A 6467-nucleotide genomic window follows, 5' to 3' on the forward strand; every position below is an offset into this window, starting at 1 on the left:
GGTTTATTTCGAAACCTATGGAGCGAACTACAATCATTTTGATCTCATTTGAAAGATAATTTAATTCTCTACAACTTTTGTTTCGGTACTTTTTGTTAAAAGACGCATACTTTCCCTGATATTTGTAAAAATGTAAGAAATAACCGTGATTTTTGAGGTTTTTGGGCGCTAACTTTTTAAGGAAGCATTTTTCGACCCATGTATATAGGAAACTTTTTGTTCGGAATTAAATTATCTTTCAAATGAGATCAAAGTTATTGTAGTTCGTTCCATAGGTTTTCGAATAACCGTCAATAGCCGAAAAAACACATTTCGGTATATTTGAAATTGGTTATTAACTGGTTTATTTCAAAACCTATGGAGCGAACTACAATCACTTTAATCTCATTTGAAAGATAATTTAATTCCGAACAAAAGTTTCCTATATACATGGGTCGAAAAATGTTTCCTTAAAAAGTTAGCGCCCAAAATCCTCTGAAATCACGGTTATTTTTTTTATTTTTACAAATATCAGGGAAAGTATGCGTCTTTTAACAACAAGTACCGAAACAAAAGTTGTAGAGAATTAAATTATCTTTCAAATGAGATCAAAGTTATTGTATTGGTTGAATGGAAAGTTCGTGCCGTCTTTTTGGTCTTTATCTCTTAATAAAAAACGGAACGAACTTTCCGTTCAACCCAAAAGTATAAGATTAATTGAATATAAATTGATTAAACAATAAAGAATTTCTGTCATTAAATAATAGCTTCTATTTGAACGACGCGATTGATTAGAAAGTACATAACGCACAATCGAGGCTGTACCATTTTCCATTAAATCGGCTACACAATAGTTTTGCATCTAGATGCTAATCGCTTATAGGAAAATTGTTTTATAACAGTTTCGCTTCTGCTCGCCACGACATGGTTTATTCTCCAATATAGGAACGCGTATATATATGTTTACGATTCTTGTTTGTCATAACTGCGTTATCATCATAGCAGACAAACTAAAGTACGTATACACCAAGCAACTTCATGCACGGAGACTCATTCTTCGTAATATCGAAATTCTGAATTTCATTGTCGACGTTATTTCAAGAGTAATAACTGAGATATAGCAATGCTAACGAGTTTGCAGAATATTAAAAATACAATAACGTTTTTGATAGCTTCGTTAAAATTCTACTCTACGGCTCCAATATTCATTATCATGGTCTTCTTTTAATACAGGAATACAGTAATTTTTCATTCTCTGGATAAATAAAAGGTATTTTATGAGGAAAATTTTCATTTTGTGGCTATCTTTTAGCAATTTTTAATTTTAGTTGCAATACTTTAAAAAAAATAAATTTAAAAAAAATGGAGAATAAAACAATATATATAAATAGATTTAGAGAACTGCTATGACTATTGATAATTATCTGGCCGAAGCTTAATAAAAAATCTACAAATAACGGGAAAAATAATTGTGATCAATGGATTATTTATTATATGTATTTTATCCATTGTAATTTCTTTGCAACAATTTGTCAAACTCGATGTTATATATATATATATATATCCACTTATATCGTAGATATTGCGAAAATTAAATCTGAGAAATTATAATGTTCAAAAAGTTTAATGAACTTAATGAGAGAAAATATAGATTTTATTCTTATAAGCAAATAAATTCAACGCAAGATTTCTTTTTGCTGTTGGAAATTTCAATTTGTTACGCGATTTAACTTTTAATTAAAATGTTTGATTTTTCTGATATTACATAAGTCCATTCTTCTCTGATGAAAGTAGAATTATTAAATTCACCTATATTTCTTGCGTGTGTGCAATCCGATTATTTACATTTACGGTATCGAGAAATGCAATTGTTGCTCTTCTGTCTTTTAATAAGCTCGCCATTTCTTTCTCAATAAAATAACATTTATTTTTTATTAATTTCCCATATTATATGTCTCTATAAATTTTACGTCACTCATTTAAATCGGTTGAAAAATTCAATAGCTGTCGATCATTTTGGTGAAAACCACACATTATTGATTAATATTACTAACTTGCGATTTATTTGATTACGTTATATTTATTAATATCACGGATCATAACACAATTACATTCCTAATTCAAGATTAAAATTAAATTTGAATAAAACATTTAAAGTCTGAATTATTTAGTTTATGGCAACATGTACAAATTAAATCGGATCTTCCGCACATAATAAATAAGTTACGCTGAGGTATCGCAACGTGTAAAGATTAAAACTATATATTGATATATTATGTTTCACAGAAATAAGATTGATTATACTGAGAGTATATTATCTTAGAATTCTCAATTTTCATGAACTAAAAGATAGGAAAAAAGAATTTTGTTTATTTGCCAGATAAAAAAGATACATCAGTAGAGTAGTTTGCGAAGTTACGCTTGTTTTCGAGAGACGATACGAGAGAGGAAAGAAACATTTGAATACCATGATAGATGTATCAACCATTCGTTGTTGTAAACAAATGTAAATTGAACGTTTTCCCTCTACGGAGCGAGGACATGGTATTACATTTTCTACCTGCGAGACTTCATCTCTCGTACATTTTTTTTCAAATGGAAATAATAGACCGAAACAAAACCTTACGTAATATGTTTACATGCGAAAGAATTGCAAATGTACAACGGAGATAAATACAGAAACTCTGGTCTTTTGTGAATGTGTGTAATTATTTTCTTTGAGAGGAAAACATCTTGGATTTTTCACAAATACAATAATTTTTCTTTATAATTGCATATATCTTTTTTATACGCTCTATATATTATTTTTTCTACTATAATACGCCAATTATTTATTAAACATACCATACGTTCTGGCGATTACGTCAAATAAATACAATCATGGTATTTATGGAATAATTAACAAATAGAGGAAACGAAGATTCAATTATTTGACATAAACGATATATAATTGTCTTCGATTCGTAACAACGCAAGGTTGCAATATTAATCGAAAACTTCTCGGAATTGATGTGATCGACAAACGTTATACTGCTTGATGAGGATCTCGTTATAACACATTGCCATTGGATGCAATACAGCTGAGTAAAGTGCAATCTGCGATGCGATACAGCAATGCCAATCTCGTTAATGGACAATCAAATGTAGCATCGTTTGTTGATTTATGTTTTCATCTCTGCTAAAAGTCACATCAATGAAAAAATAAGAAATTTTTCTCAACGCGCTACTTATTACTTGAGCAATGTTAAATTATGTTAAGTTATATACATATATTAAACAATGACTTAATTGTTGTAGCGGATTGACGTGCAATGTTAACCGTTCAATTGAAATTGCAAGAGTGGCGTAGTAAGCCGCAATTGACTAGGTGTTAGCCGCGAATCAGTGATGCAGCTTGTATTGCGCGGTAACGATACCTATGATCACCAAAGAGCTCATCAATGTTTCCGTTATATGATACATCCGCACACCGCAGAAATAATCCAATAATTTATAGTGAAAAGATACTGGGCATAATATCAATTTATTTTATTTATCGTTAATTTCAACAATCTTACCTTTCTTTATGATTTTCGTTATATCTCAAAATTTAATTTATTTCATAAAATATTTTAATATTTGATAATGAGACAATATTTTCAGAAAATCGCGAGATCTTTTTTTGTTTAATATTGTTTGCAATAATTTTCGAAATGGTATTAGTGTAAAAAAAAGTCATATCAACGTCAGGCAGCTCTCGTAAATTTTGTGCCTTTAATTTCGAATGATTGTATTTGCAGTTCCCATCATCAGCGAATATCGCTCATGTTCGCGAGTAATACGTGCAGTTTCCGTGTTCCAATTTCGATGCATGCTCGTATCTAGGCTCAATTATTGGTCATAACGACAATTTTCGCTCAATATCATGCAGTGTTCGATTGCTTTGAGATGAATTAGGCTGATAATACGGGATAATATTGTTTGGCATTCGATTGGGATTTGCTAAATGATAAGAAAATGTGCAAACTGAACAAAGTCGCTGCCTGCAGCCGCGCTCAGGAAATTGCGGCACGTTCGCCGGGCGTATATCTGTGAATTAACGATGCAATTGGTAGTATCTGACGCGCTACGTGATCAACCAAGGGGTCTCTATCGGCGTTTGTCCGTGTGTTATTGATTTAACGCGAAAAAATGCCGTTCGTGCGTGCGCGACTACGTGAACCGATTCGAAAAATTGGACAATGTTTTTTAACATACAGACTGAATGTCCACGTTCATCGAAATTACACTTAAATTTTTTATTTTACACTTGAAAATTGAATGCAATTACAACATTGAATGCACAAACAAAAAGGGGAACAATGGTACTTAAATGACTGATTACAGCATGTGATTAAACTGCTTTATCAAACATATATTTAATCGAAAAAAGAGGCAAAATATTATTATTTATTTTTTGCGCAAATTATTTATAACAAAATTTTTAAATTAATTTTATTATATCGTCTACACAACACATAACATTAAAAGGGTAAATTTTATTCGAGAGAATTATTGTTTTATTTTAGATTCATAAAAACGCGTACACACACATACGTTTGTATGTATATAAGAGTTAATATTTTATTTATTTATTGTCGCCACACAAGACATTCGATCTTATTTTAGTCGAATCTTTTCCGGAGCGAGATGTCTTTCATGATCCTCTTTGACGAAACTTTATTCATTTCGGTTCCTGTAATCTGGCTTAATTAAACTTCTACTTCTCGTCCCGCTAACTCGTCTTCAAGGCGGATTAGCCGAACGTACCACCTTAAGTTCATATCGGATCCGGACCTGAGACGAACAAAAACTTAACATTCGGTAGATCCCTGCATCACTGCATTGCGCAACGATACTGTTCAGCACTGCATTTTCCATCGCGCTGCAAGTTAAGAACAGATAGAGTGCAATAAAAAGAAACAGAATAAGGTGTTTCAAGAACGCGTTTGCGTTTTACGCGCATTTAAATTTGCCATTCGCCTTTGTCACTTGATGAAAGCACGTATAAAAGTTGCTGCGACTAAATGATATATCAAGTAAGAATATTTCCTTTTTATCGTTTTGTTTGTAATCAGACTTTCATTCTGGTAATTGCTCACATATATATTGCCACTTTTTACACTACCGCGACTATCCAGATATTATTCGCAAAAATCCTTAAAATGTTTCATATAAAAACCTCTCTGTGTTATATAAACATAGGTAATATAATCTTTTGTATAAGCTAAATTACATTGAAATGAATTCCACATGTAGAATGTCTTTTTTAGAGCTTTTCTTGAAGCAAAATAGGGGAAATAGAGTGATTATCTCAATGTTAATAAACTAATAGTTTTTGAATCATAAGAGATGGACGATATTATTTATGTAAAATGCTTTAGGAATGTAAATAAAATCTAAAAGTCGCGCTAATTTATTACATTGTTTCTACAACCTTAATTAGACCTCCCGACTGTCGAAATTCGATACGACGCGAGTTAGTGCGCGTCGCCAAGAAAAAAAGAAAACGGCGAAAAAGAGCTAAGTCAGCAGGCGCTATATGTGCGTTTATGCCACACACGCGCGCACATATGGCGGGTTAACTTGGCTGGTGCCTAAATATAGATATATGACCTGCTTATTTTTGAAGGTAGTAAATAAAGTTTTGAAGAACAATACATTTTTAATAAAATATTTATATATATGTATTAACATATTGTTTAAAATGTAAATTATGCTATTTTAAAAATAAGCATGCAATGTCGATACTTTAAAATTGCAACTATTGGCTGGGCGGGAAGAAGAGAAAAAATAACATTTTCTGGAAATTATTATAGACATATCGATATCTGCATTTTTATTGGCAAGTCATAAAATAACAGATTATTCCAATTCTTAAGGATTTCAACTCGTGCATAAACTTTAAATATCTAAGTACATATCCAAGTATTCTCTATATTTCTTTCAATACTACTATAGAATGTGATAAAAGATCTGATTAAAGATTCTGCAATCATTAATGCAAGAGAAATAATTTAGAAATGCATGGGATTTTTCTACTTTATTTTCTTATATTTTTTGCTTTAACAAGGCTCTCTAATTTTTATTTCTTCAAAGTTCAAAACATTATCAACTTTTTTCATTTTCTCATTATGTCTCGAATCCAATATCGTTGAAGGGAAGCGTGATTATCTCGCGACATATTTGTCGGAATACCCGCGGGTGTTTTTTACTCACCGAGAACGAGTAATAGCAGAACTTGTTGCGGGAACCGAGCCACCATTGTGGGCCCGTCCGCTCGCACATCTATGAATTTAAATCGAGCGATCCTGCCGTGCCCCCTCGATTTTCCCGTCGCGATCGCCAGCGCTCGCCGCAACAACATTCATTTAACGGTCTGTCGGGCGTTCCACGTGGGTATGCGCCGCTTATCCAATTCGTCCGACCAGGCACGGACCTTTTCCACTTCGCATCTCCTTAGGCGCTTC

Source organism: Formica exsecta, unplaced genomic scaffold (genome assembly GCF_003651465.1).
Source record: "Formica exsecta isolate Colony F162 unplaced genomic scaffold, ASM365146v1 scaffold262, whole genome shotgun sequence".
Classification (NCBI taxonomy): Eukaryota; Metazoa; Arthropoda; class Insecta; order Hymenoptera; family Formicidae; genus Formica; species Formica exsecta.